Below are 14,219 nucleotides of genomic sequence, written 5' to 3'. Positions count from 1 at the left end.
CAGAAAAGTAGGTATTTTCGACCCTGGGTTTCAGCACCAAAAAAAAAAAGAGTAGGTATTATTTAAAAGAACTAGTTGATTGATAAAATATAGAGAAAAATGAAAGTGACAAGTTGCATATTTGTCAGAATGAAGTCAATCCCATGTAAGATATGTAAGTAAAGTTTTTATTTATTTGATTGATGTGAATTTTTTTTAGTGAAAAGAGTTATTCTAGGCCAGGCACAGTGGCTCACACCTGTAATCCTAGCACTTTGGGAGGCTGGGGCAGGTGGATCACTTGAGTCCAGGAGTTCCAGACCAGCCAGGGCAACATGGCAAAACACCATCTCTATAAAAATTACAAAAATTAGCCAGACATGGTAGCGCTTGCCTGTTATCCCAGCTACTCAGGAGGCTGAGGCAGGAGGATCCCTTGAGCCCAGAAGGCAGAGGTTACAGTGAGCTGTGATCACGCAACTGCACTCAAGCCTGGGCAACAGAGGGAGACCATGTCTCAGAAAAAATAAAGAGTTGTTCTATTGTTATACTTGCAATAACACATCATACTCATCAGATTTTAACTATGTATACCATATGTCATCAAAACTAGGATACTGTTTCATTTTGGGTTTTTTTCCACCCAAAGAGCAGCATGGATACTGTTGATTATAAGATCCATCATTATTTTATGTACAACTAAAGAAGAAAAACCTTGCCAGTTAAACTCTGACACATTAAGATGTCACAATTCCAGAGAGTTTCAAATGTCAAAAAAAGTGTGCATCTGAGAATTAATGAAATATGGCGTATTTTAATGCATCTAGAAGGCGAAGCAATGCCATACAGGCCAGTGTTTGAAATGTTAAATTTCTGAGTTTTTGATGTATAATCTTGTTATGCCTGATTCCTGAATAGCCACACTGTGGATGATACCACAAAAGCAGAGGCAGTGCAGTTCAACTGCATGTAAACATGTAAAGCAAACAAAAGTGAATAACTTATGATTCAGTCACATAACGTTTGGAAAAAACACTAACGTCAAGTCGTGCTAGATTGTATTACAAATCAAAAATTAATTTTTTTTTTCAGATGGGAGTTTCGCTCTTGTTGCCCAGGCTGGAGTGCAGTAGCACAATAAAAATTAACTTTTTGACAGTTGTGTATACTGAAAATGTGTGATGACAAGACAAACCAAATTTTAGAAGTTAACACATAAGTTATTATCTTTGGAGAAGTCAAACTAAACATTCAGAAAAATCTCAGCAGTGTGGTAGAATGACTTTACATCTGTCCCGGAAACTGAACAATAGTGCTTGTTGCTTATGAGGCCATCAGGAAAAGCCAGCTGTGGATTTCTTTCTAGTACAATTAATTGCTTCCGCTGTATATAAAATTGAAAGAATTGGGTGCTTTAGTGCGGAAAAAGGATATCCTGCTACACTGCTCCTATTTCCTCACAAAGGCTATTAGTGAGCCTTTCACCATTAATTCACATGCATTGGATTATCCTGTGATGAAAGGCCAAAAGACTTTTCATTTTTATAGTCTCTTATCTCCTATTTATTTGGCACCTCTCTGGAGATACCTGCTCTTCTCCCAAGACCAGCTAATTGCTAGGATGTCAGAAGGTAGCTAATGACTGACTTCCTTTTCAGACACTGTGAGCCCATCTCTGTGCTGCTTCTTGGGGTGGCTTTTCTTATTGCTGAGAAATATTCTGGGTTCTGTCATTATTTGAGGTAAAAAATGCTGTCTTTTTTTCTTTTTTTTTTTAAGACAGAGTCTTGCTCTCACCCAGGCTGGAGTGCAGTGGTGTGATCACAGCTCACTGCAGCCTCAACCTCCTGGGCTCAAGCAATCCTCCCACCTCAGTCTCCCAGGTAGCTGGAACTACAGGTGCATACTGCCACATTCAGCTGATTTTTTGTGTTTTTGTAGAAGCGGGGCCTCCCTGTATTGCCCAGTCTGATCTCGAACTCCTGGGTTTAAGTGATCCTCCCACCTCAGCCTCCGAAAATGCTGGGATTACAGGCATGAGCCACCATGCCCGGCCTCAAGACTGTTCTTAAGGCCTGAACTGAGCAGGTCAGAATCGACACCAGCACTGTCTAATAGAACTGTCAGTGAAAATGAAAATGTCCTGTATCTTCCCTGTTCCAACATGGTAGCCCCTAATCTCATGTGGTTATTGAGCATTTGATATGGCTAGACAGAGAAACTGAATTTTTATTTTTATTTAACTAATTTAGAATTTATACAGTCACACATACCAAGCAGCTATTGTATGTACTGGCCAGTGCAGGTCTACATGAAGGATATATAAAAGAATCACTTGATGGTCTCAGTGCATACAATGGGCAGGGATTGAGGGTTGGCATTGAAAATGCAGCATCTCAGCTGGGTGCGGTGGCTCACGCCTGTAATCCCAACACTTTGGGAGGCCAAGGTGGACAGATCACTTGAGGTCAGGAGTTCGAGACCAACCTGGCCTACATGGTGAAACCCTGTCTCTACTAAAACTATAAAAATTGGCTGGGCATGGCAATGCATTCCTGTAATCCCAGCTACTTGAGAGGCTGAGACAGGAGAATCTCTTGAACCCAGGAGGCGGAGGTTGCAGTGAGCCGAGATTGCACCACTGCACTCCAGCCTAGGCAACAGAACAAGACTGTCTCAAAAAAAAAAAAAAAAAAAAAGGAACAGAGAAAATGAAACATCTAAACAACCAAAAGAGTAGAATTGGATTGTTTGTAACACAAAGGATAAATGCTTGCCGGGATGAATATCCCAGCTTCCATGATGTGATTATTTTATATATATATATATTATAATTTTTTGTGTGTTTTTTGTGATATATATAATATATATATGTACCCACAAAAATTAAAACAAATAAATGCCACCTTAAAAAATAAAGAAAATGGGCTGGGCAAGGTAGCTCACACCTGTAATCCCAGCATTTTGGGAAGCTAAGGCGGGCGGATTGCTTGAGCCCAGGAGTTTGAGACCAGCCTGGGCGACATAGGGAGACCCCTTCTCTACAAAAAATACCAAAAATTAGCCGGGCATGGTGGCACAGACCTGTATCCCAGCTACTTAGGAGGCTGAGGTGGGAGGATTGCTGGAGCCAGAGAGGTCGAGGCTGCAGTGAGCCATGTTGGCACCACTGCACTCCTGTCTAGATGATGGAGTGAGGGGAAAAAAAAAAAAAGAGCAGGTTCTGAAACCATTGGCTGAATTGATGGCTGTGGTAGAAAGACCACACAGTCAGGGATCTTTTCTGTAGTTTGCTACTAGAGAAGTTTCTCTAAACATGCAGAGTACCAGAAATGGGGGTTGCTATTCAATGGATATAAAGTTTCCATTTATATTAAGTGTTCTTACTACCGATTTTTTGTTTGTTTTTTTGAGATGGAGTCTCATCTGTCACCCAGGCTGGAGTGCAGTGTCACGGTCTTGGCTCACTGCAACCTCCGTCTCTCGGGTTCAGCAATTCTCCTGCCTCAGCCTCCCGAGTAGCAAGGATTACAGGCACACACCACCACACCCAGCTAATTTTGTATTTTTAGTAGAGATGGGGTTTCGCCATGTTGGCCAGGCTGGTCTCGAACTCCTGATCGCAGGTGATCCACCTGTCTAAACCTCCCAAAGTGCTGAGATTACAGACGTGAGCCACTGCATCCCGGCTGATTCTTTAAAAACAAAACAAATTTTTTTGTCTGGGTGCGGCGGCTCACGCCTGTAATCCCAGCACTTTGGGAGGCCGAGACAGGTGGATCACAAGGTCAGGAGATCGAGACCATTCTGGCCAACGTGGCACAACCCCCTCCCTACTAAAAATACAAAAATTAGCTGGGTGTGGTGGCATGCACCTGTGGTCCCAGCTACTCGGCAGACTAAGGCAGGAGAATTGCTTGAACCCAGGAGGCGGAGGTTGCAGTGAGCCAAGACAGCACCACTGAACTCCAGCCTGGGTGACAGAGTGAGAATCCCTCTCAAAAAGAAAAAAAAAAGCACAATTTTTTAGTGATAGAAACTAGCCAAAATGCTAAGTAGCGGTTGTCTCCCGGTAGTAGGACTATGGTCACTGTTTTTTTTCTTTCTGCCTATGTGTGTTTTTCACATTTTATTTAATAAGTACATATTCCTTTCTTGATTAGACAACATTAAAGAGAGCTAAACCCATTCATTTCTTTATTACCCCAATTTCAAATTGAAGTGGTTTCAACCAACTCTTTCTCTAAGAGAGAGAGTAGTCATTTTGAAATACTGTTTCTTCAAAAATTACTTCAGGCAGCAGTTTTTAGTTGAGAGATCTGTATTCCCTAAACTAGCGTGAATAGCATCAGAGACCTGTGTTTGGGGTGCCCTAGAACCCTACTAAGAAGAATCAGAGAACATCCTTCTGGAAGACATGGCTCCAGACCTGGAGCAATCCTCTCACTTAGGCATTTCCTGGGCATTGTGCCAGGATCTATGCATTTCTAGACTATAGTCCAGAATCTCAGAGTCAAGGCCCAACAGGTTAAGGAGGCTCATGGACTGACAAGCACTCTGGTTTTACCACTGAGAAGAGAACCATAAAAAGAAGTCCTCACTTCCTAAAAGTTCAGACATGATCGTACAGGTTTAATTAGCAACAGCGAGCTGTTTACAGCAAAGTATAAACTGTATAAAGCAGACCTCAGCGGACACTCCCAGAGGATGTCCTGTGAACTCTCACTTCCCCAAGTCCAGATTCAGCAGAGCTGGGTTGGTGAGGTAGGGCGCTGCAATGCCAGCCAGAGGAGTAGCCCAGAAACCCCTTTCCAGAACTTTCTTTGACCAAAAGAGATGGCCAAAGAGTTTTCTCTTCCTTGAAACTTGAAGCCAATCCCACTATTTTCTTGACTGCCTCTGCGTATCCACTAAAAAGACTCTTGAGAAACAGGCTTAGCCACATGATGTGATGAGAAGAACACAAACTTTGCAATCAGAATCCTGGCTGTACTTCCCGGTTTTTGACCTTGGGCAAAGCTTGTCAGCCTCTCAGAATCCCAGTTTCTTCATCTATAAAATGGGAATAAATAATACCAATCTCATGGGACAGATGTCAGAATTAACTGAGATATATGCAAAGTGGTTGGCATAGAGTCAGCATTCAGTGAATTTTAGTTACTCTCCTTTTCCTTCTAGAAAGTGATTGGTCCATTAGTGTTTGTGTTGAAGGGGAGAGAAAACAAACTGTAAAACTCTAAATGAGCCTTACTTCAAATATAGCCCAGTGCAGTTCAGTAATTAGTATATGAGCTCTGCTTCAGCTTGGGCTGGGCTCCAGTTCTTCATTCCAGCCTTAGCTCTGGAATTTCCTTCTCTAGAAAACCTTGGCAGCCCACTCCCAGGCCGGGTTAGTGGCCTGCTGAGCAGTCCTTTAGCCCTTACCTGGCCTTCTGCTTCACAAGCTGAGGCACCTAACACTGAATATGGAGTACAAAGGTTATAGAGCATCTTCTCCATGACATCTTTTTTTTTTTTTAATAATAATAACTTAAAACAGAGCACGATTTTTTAAAGCTAAAATATTAGATTGTAAGAGAAATTTTACAATTGCAGAAACTTCCTAGGGGACATGTGTTTACTGTCCTTTGCTTGTAGGTCTGCTTTATATAAAGTTGAAGAAACGTTTATTGCCTTATGATAGTGAAATTATACATAACTTAATTATCTCCTCAACCAGACTATGAGTTCTGTGATGCAAGGATTGCGTCTCATTTGCCTCTGAATTCACAGTAAAGTACTTAGTTATTTAGCATGAGGCCTGGCTCAAAGTAAAGGCTCAATGAATGTGGAACTAAACTCAACTCTGTCTTCCTCCCTGCTTCTGATGAAGGACTTCACATCAAGTGCCTAGTGGAGAGAGGTATTTTGGGGAGTTGTATTTTTATCTGTCTAAACCTTGGCTTCCCTACCTGGTAGAGTTGTGAAGATTCAATGAGAAAAGATACATAAAGTGCCAAGCACTGTGCATAAGCATAGAAGGTGCACACACACACACACACACACACACAATAACAAAACTTGTTTCCTTTTCTCTAAAGTCACATTCTCGTTATTAACCTACAAACTATGACATTACTCTGGTCATTTTAATCATTCCAAGCAACTAAAAAAGGACCTCGTATCTATGGCTCAGGTCTGAGCCACTGCCTCGGGCTTCTGCAACACCCTGTCTTTCCTCTTAAACTCCCAACCTAATATTACCGTACCATTCAACAGCTTGTTTACTGTTTGGGTTACCTTCCCATTAAACCTGGGCTTACAAGATAGGGATAATTCAACTAGAAGGTGGAGAGAGGTAACTGCTTCTTAGGAGGAGGGAGCTGCAGAGCCATTTCCAGCCTTACCTCACTCAGTAATCTGATTTCCCCTCCCAATTCCAGGACATGTCTTGGCCCTGGTTCCAGGAACAGTCCTGGACAAATGTTGCCAATTCCTAACATAGAGCATGAACCAGGGAATCAGGATCCCAAAATGGCTGTGTCCTTTATTCTGTTTGCCTGAGTCTAGAGTAGCTTTACCAGGAAACTAATGCTGCTTAAACTTCAAGGCTCCTCCCTCACTTTCAAAGACTCCCATGAGTGCTAAGAGTTGCTGGAATATTCTAGGTTGAGAGGGAAAGCTAGTTTGCAATCAGGGAACTTTTTTTTTTTTGAGACGGAGTTTCACTCTTATTGCCCATGCTGAAGTGCAATGGTGCAATCTCACCTTACTGCAACCTCTGCCTCCCGGGTTCAAGCGATTCTCCTGCCTCAGCCTCCCAGGTAGCTGGGATTACAGGCATGCGCCACCATCCTGGCTAATTTTTGTATTCTTAGTAAAGACGGAGTTTTACCATGTTGGCAAGGATGGTCTTGAACTCCGCACCTCAGATGATCCACCTGCCTTAGCCTCCCAAAGTGCTGGGATTACAGATGTGAGCCACCGTGCCCAGCCCTGGGAACATTGTTATGTAAGCTTTTCTGATAACTTGCGTAAGTAAGTCTTAGAAGAAAGTGACCTAGAGTTCTGGGACTCCATTCATTTGTTGTGATTTTGTCATCACTCTAAATGAATACTCAATTTGGTGTTTGCAGTTACTGTAACCCCTTTTTTCTTTTCTTTTTTTTTTTTTGAGACAGAGTCTCACTCTGTCACTTAGGCTGGAGTGCAGTGGTGCGAACTCGGCTCACTGCTACCTCCACCTCCCGGGTTCAAGTGATTCTCCTGCCTCAGCCTCCCTTGTAGCTGTGATTACAGACACTGGTTAATTTTTGTATTTTTAGTAGAGACGGGGTTTCACCATGTTGGTCAGGCTGGTCTCAAACTCCTGACCTCGTGATCCACCCACCTTGACCTCCCAAAGTGCTGGGATTACAGGCGTGAGCCACCGCAGCCTGCCAGCTTTTTTTTTTTTTTTTTAACAAGGTCTCGTTCTGTCACCCAGGCTAGAGTGCAGTGGTGTGATCACAGCTCACTGCAGCTTCCATCTCCCAGGCTCAAGCGATCCTCCCACCTTGGCCTGCAGAATAGCTGGGACTACAGGTGCATGCCGCCATGCCCAGCTAATTTTATATTCTTTTTTCTTTTCTTTTTTCTTTTCTTCTTTTTTTTTTTTGGCTCACTGCAGCCTCTACCTCCCGGGTTCAAGCAATTCTCCCGTCTCAGCCTCCCGAGTAGCTGGGATTATAGGCGCACACCACTATACTCAACTAATGTTTATATTTTTCATAAAGACATGGTTTCACCATATTGGTCAGGCTGGTCTTGGGCCCCTGACCTCAGGTGATCCACCCACCTCAGCCTCCCAAATATATTCTTTTTCTCAAAGATGGCCCCACGAAACACTGGATTCTAGGCTGAGTCAGGCCCTTCTCCAATCTGTATCTACTTTTCTACAATGCCTCCCTCTCCTGCAGCTCACCAGAAAGTCACAAGTAGGACGAGAGGGGCTCCGCAGGGATGTGGAGGTGACCACATGCAAGACAGAATTGCCAGCGCCACTTACGTTCCTTCTACCCTGGGCACACATTGGCCTAGGATGCCTTGCAGTGATTCTTCTTCCACAAATACTGGGATCCTCCAACATTCCCAGTGCTTCTATTTGAAATAGTTTTCAGGATATCCTGAATTCAGGATAACACCCATCCTGAATTCAGCATTGGACATCGTATTAGTCGAGATTCTTTTGTTTGCAAGTGACAGAAACCCAATTTAAACAAGCAGAAGGAAAAAGGCAAGAACTAGACTTTGAACCAGAGTTAGATAAAGGGAATAACTGATTTGCAAATGGAAAGGTAGTCTGTAAGAATTTACTTAATAAAATATTTGGGGTTTTGAATAGAATTTGTTTGTGAAAAATAGCACCCTGTTCTCAGCTAAGCAATAACAATTACAGCATTCTTTGGTTATTTCAATTCTGTTTCTTTTTTTTTTTTTCTTTTTGGAGATGGATCTTTGCTCATGTTGCCCAGGCTGGAGTGCAGTGGCACGATCTTGGCTCCCGTGTTCAAGCGATTCTCCTGCCTCAGCCTCCCAAGTAGCTGGGATTACAGGCATGCACCACCACGCCCGGCTAATTTTGTATTTTTTGTTGAGACGGGGTTTCACCATGTTGGCCAGGCTAATCTTGAACTCCCGACTTCAGGTGATCTGCCCTCCTCTGCCTCACAAAGTGCTGGGGTTACAGGTGTGAGCCACCGCGCCCAGCCCAAATGGTTATTTCTTTGTAAACAGACAATTTTTAAATAATGTGAAAACACAGGAGTGTTTTAGAAATACCGAGGCGAGAACACTGGCCCGCTGTGGCCAGTTCAATGACGCATCATGAGAAGGTAGCACTTGCGGTTGAGAAGTGAGGCTGGAGAGACACAGCGGCCTGGCATATGGGACTTGTAAATGCAGGTTAGTTTGGGCTCTGTTCAGGCATAATGAGAAGACATTTATAAGTTGTGCAGGACCATTTATTTATTTTTTGGAGAGATTTATTTTTGGAGAGATCCTGAATGGGAACGGAATCGGGGTGGATAAGGAGCAAAATGGAGACAAGGGGATCAGTTAGGAAGCTGCTGAGATGATGCAGAGGAGAGATGTTTTTTAAAGGCGGGAGTCCTGAGGATGAGAGGAGAAAACAGATTCAAGACAGGTTCAGGAAGTACATGGGCAGGCTGTGGTAATTATTGGTTGTCAGAGCAATATGGGAGAAGACATTAGGATGCTCCCAGCTATTTAGTTTCAATGATTGGGTGGTGCCTACAATTCACTGAAAGAAAGAATACAAGAGGAGAAGCAGGCTGGCTAGGAGGATGGAGAATTAAGTCAGTGGCAGCCCTGGAATTCCTCTATGGAAGGCATTCAGTCAGAAAGCATGCAGGATTTGTCTTGAAATTATAGTTACAATTATAAGCATTCTGCATTTATTTAGCATGCATGCTCAGATAGGATAGCATGGACGGCAGATTATTTGAAGGCCTTCTCAACAGAAGTTTAATCACCTTATTTAACCAGACAAGGATATATGAATAACATAAATGTTTTACATTCAAAGGGAATTTACCAGGCAAATAATAAACTGAAGACCTCATCTCGCATTACATTTTCATAAAGGTTTGTTTGCTTAGCTACTTGGTGGTCAAATAGTTCAGTTTATTTCTGTTCTACTCTCAATGGCTTCATTTCTAGAAAAGTTGCCATATTTCCTTTTATATAATTTGTTTTCAAATAAGTTCAGGGTAAAATCCTCTCATAGCATTTTTTTTCCTTTTTAATAATGAAGACCCTTCTGAGGGTACCATGTTTAACAAAATCAAACTCATTCTTTTTCGAGGTAATCTGTTTCTAGGAATTACTGAAAAGTAAAAGGAAGTTTTACATAACATGTTTGATTTTTAGCACCTGAATCAGACCTTGAAAGAGCTGTGCAATTACAAATAGAAGCCACATCTTATTGTTTTGATACTTCTTGAAGCTATAGCATGGATAACAGAATGTCACATCATGAATTTGGCACTGGACGTTATATTAGTTGAGATTCTTTTGGTTGCAAGTGACAGAAACCCAATTTAAACAAGGTCAAGAATAAAGGGAAGGCCAGGTGCGGTGGCTCATGCCCTTAATCCCAGCACTTTGGGAAGCCAAGGTGGGTGGATCACTTGAGGTCAGGAGTTCAAGATTAGCCTGGCCAACATGGTGAAACCCCATCTCTACTAAAAATACAAAAATAAGCCAGATGTGGTGGTGCATGGCTGTAATCCCAGCTACTTGGGAGGCTGAGACAGGAGTATTGCTTGAACCCAGGAGGTGGAGGAGGTTGCACTGAGCCGAGATGGCGCCACTGTACTCCAGCCTGGGCGAAAGAGTGAGACTCTGTCAAAAAAATGAAAAAAAAAAAAAAAAAAGAATAAAGGGGAAATCGAGCAAACCAAGGAAAAGATAAGTGTGGAGCCTTGGGAATGACAAGATCCAGGAGCCATCACACTGGCAGAACACTCCATCTCTCTCATTTCAATTCTTTGCTTCCCAATGCCTGTTGGCTTCGTTCTCTCCTAGAGTAAACAGACTTTCTTCACACGAGAGGGAACAGAGGGCCTGTTGGACTCATTCTTCCAGCTCAACCACAAGTAAGAGAAGAGAATCTCTCTCCAAGATCTGGTTTTAGCAGTTTCAGGGAAGAAGAATTCCGATTGCTCTGGCTTGGTTCACAAACCCACTTGTTGAACCAATCACTGCACCTAAAGGGGCAGGGTCTGTATCAGAAGAAAGGATAGAAGCACACACAGATGGCCGTCCATCCAACCTGTGAAGCAGGTGGGCTTGGGTGGCTGTGGGACATCCACGTGAGGCAGTTAGGCAAAATCTGGACACGTGAGCCTGAGGCTCAGAGGACAGCACTGAACTGAAGACATTCTGTCTGATGGCTCAGAAAGTTGCTGATTGCCTTGACAAAGTTAATGGCAGGATTTATTCCACAAGCTCAGTAGATAGATTAACCCATGATCTTTATTCTCAGATAACCCTTCATATGTGTGTTAATAGAGGCTTAACTAGCATCAGACAGTGAAGTTCATAGTTATAAAATAAATTGTTTTTACCAGAAAGTAGGCCAGGCACAGTGGCTCATGCCTATAATCCCAGCACTTTGGGAGGCCGAGGTAGGCAGATCATTTGAAGTCAGGAGTTTCAGACCAGCCTGGCCAACATGGCGAAATCTTGTCTTTACTAAAAATAACAAAAATTAGCCAGGCATGGTGATGCACACCTGTAATTCCAAATACTCAGGAGGCTGAGGCACGAGAATCACTTGAACCTGGAAGGCAGAAGTTGCAGTGAGCTGAGATTGCACCACTGCACTCTAGCCTGGGTGACAGAGTAAGACTCTGCTTCGAAAAAATTTTTTTAAATAAAATAATTAAAAATAAATAACTTTTTTCTAAAAAAAAGAATATCGGCCGGGTGCAGTGGCTCACTCCTGTAATCCCAGCACTCTGGGGAGGCCAAGGCAGGGAGATTACTTGAGGTCAGGAGTCGAGACCAGCGTGGCCAACATGGTGAAACCTGTCTCTACTAAAAATAAAAAAGTTAGCTGGTATGGTGGCAGGCACCTGCAGTCCCAGCTACTCAGGAGGTTGAGGCAGGAGAATCGCTTGCATGTGGGAGGTGGAGGTTGCAGTGAGCCAAGATTGCACCACTGCACTCCAGCCTGGAAGACAGAGTGAGACTTTGTCTCACAAAAAAAAAAAAAAAAAAGTAAAAAAAAAAAAAGTAAACTCCATGACAGTCGAAGTTTTTGTCTGCTGTACTCACTGTCATGTTGTCAGTGTCCAAAGCAGTGCCTGTTCGTGTCACTAGTAGATGCTCAATAAATATTTGTTGAACGAATGAATGAATGAGCAAATAAACAAACAATATTCTGTCCACAAATCCTTAGGAGGGCAGAAATTACATATAAGTTAATTATACCAAATTCTGATTTTTGGTTCATATTTCTGGGCTGTTAGTAATTTTTTTTTTTTTTTTTTTGAGACGAAGTCTTGCTCTGTCACTCAGGCTGGAGTGTAGTGGTATGATCTCAGCTCACTGCAACCTCTGCCTCCTGTGTTCAAGCAATTCTCCTGCCTCAGCCTCCCAAGTAGCTGGGATTACAGGTGCCTGCCACCACGCCCAGCTATTCTTTTTGTATTTTTAGTAAAGACTGGGTTTCACCATGTTGGCCAGGCTGGTCTCGAACTTCTGACCACAAGTGATCCACCCGCCTTGGTCTCCTAAAGTGCTGAGATTACAGGCATGAGCCACTGTGCCTAGCCACTATTTGTACATTATTTATTCTTGCTGCTGGTTTTTCCAATGGATTTTTCCTGTATGGGTAAGGGGAAAGAGTTAAGAAAATGGAGCAGGAATGAGGGCTTTGGGTTATGGCCCCACTCTATTGGTGATAATAACAACTGACATTTGTATCGCAATTTTCTTCCAAAAGTTACTACATTTGCTTCTCAAAATATCCCTGTGAAGCAGATGCCATTACCTTCATTTTTAGATAGATAAACAAGCTTAGAGAGACTCTCCCAATACCACTCAAGTGGTTATTAAGTCAGCCTCCATCTAAACCCTAGTCTTATCATGCCAAAGTCCATGTTTATTCCATGGCATCTGGCTGCCTCCCTCGCTGGTTGTGTAGGCTGAGAAACCCACTTCCCCTTTCTGGGCCTCAGTTCCTGCATCTGGAAAAATGCCTAGGTGATCTCCTAGATTCCTTTAAACTCTATGAGTCTAGCAGCCTTTTCTTCTCCATCATCTATTTTTAAAATTGTTATAGCTTTAAGAAGTACTAAAATGATGAGATGCGATTTCTGTTTGTAATTGCACAGCTCTTTCAAAGTCTGATTCAGGTGCTAAAAATCAAATACAGTATGTACAACTTCCCTTTACTTTTCAGTAATTCCTAGAAACAGAATACCTTGAAAAAGAATGAGTTTGATTTTGTTAAACATAGTACCCTCAGAAGGGTCTTCATCATTAAAAAGAAAAAAAAAATGCTATGAGAGGATTTTACTCTGAACTTATTTGAAAACAAATGATGTAAGAGGAAATATGGCAACTTTTCTAGAAATGAAGCCATTTAGAGTAGAATAGAATAAATTATTTGGAAATATTTGACCACCAAGTAGCTAAGCAAACAAACCTTTATGAAAATCTAATGGGAGATGAGGTTTTTAGTTTATTTGCCTGGTAATTCCCTTTGTATGCAGAACATTCATGTTATTCACATATCCTTGTCGGTTTAAACATGGTAATTACACTGCTATTAAGCATCAGGGCAAGTAAGTTGTGTTTCTTCCCATAGAATGTTTTGTTTTGTCTCCAACTTTTATTTGTGGCCATATAGAAGTAAGCTACTTCTGATGTGACATGAAAAACTTTACACAGAAAAATCTGTATTTGCACATACTTTGGGGGGCTTTTATTTTTGCTAAAAAGTAGAATTCACACAGGAGAAAAAGAAAACATGCAAAATATTTTTGTGCACACCTTTAACAGGCTACCTTCCACTTCTGAAATCTTACCCAAAACAAAACAAAAAATCCCAAAGCCAGAATACTGAGTTAAAAAGTTAACATTATAAAAGCTAGGTTCCTAACACAAACACTGCAGATATAAGCTGCAGATATGTCACTCCATTGCAAAAAGTTGTGTTTATCTTTTTTTTTTTTTTTTTTTTTTTTGGAAGGAGTTTCACTCTTGTTGCCCAGGCTAGAATGCAATGGCATGATCTCAGCTCACTGCAACCTCTGCCTCCAGGATTCAGGAGATTCTCCTGCCTCAGCCTCCCAAGTAGCTGGGACTACAGGCGCCCGCCACCACACCCGGCTAATTTTGTGTATCTTTGGTAGAGATGGGGTTTCACCATATTGGCCAGGCTGGTTTCAAACTCCTGACCTCAGGTGATCCACCTGCCTCAGCCTCCCAAAGTGCTGGGATAACAGGCGTGAGCCACTGCGCCTGGCCTATAAATGTTAAATTAATGTCAACAATGAGGAGACAAGAACTGTAGCTCCAAAGTGTGCTCCCCACCATGGATTATGAAAAATTTTGTTTGGTGTTGTAGGACATCCACAATGTAAACTTGAGCTAGACACAGCCTTACTCCTGACACTACACCAGACTCACAGGCACTGAGTGAACCACACTCAAAACTACCTTCTTTTCCTGCTACATTTTAAGTGTTG

The sequence above is a fragment of the Piliocolobus tephrosceles genome, chromosome 9 (assembly GCF_002776525.5).
Source record: "Piliocolobus tephrosceles isolate RC106 chromosome 9, ASM277652v3, whole genome shotgun sequence".
In the NCBI taxonomy this organism is placed as follows: domain Eukaryota; kingdom Metazoa; phylum Chordata; class Mammalia; order Primates; family Cercopithecidae; genus Piliocolobus; species Piliocolobus tephrosceles.
Note: the sequence above shows the minus strand (reverse complement) of the source record.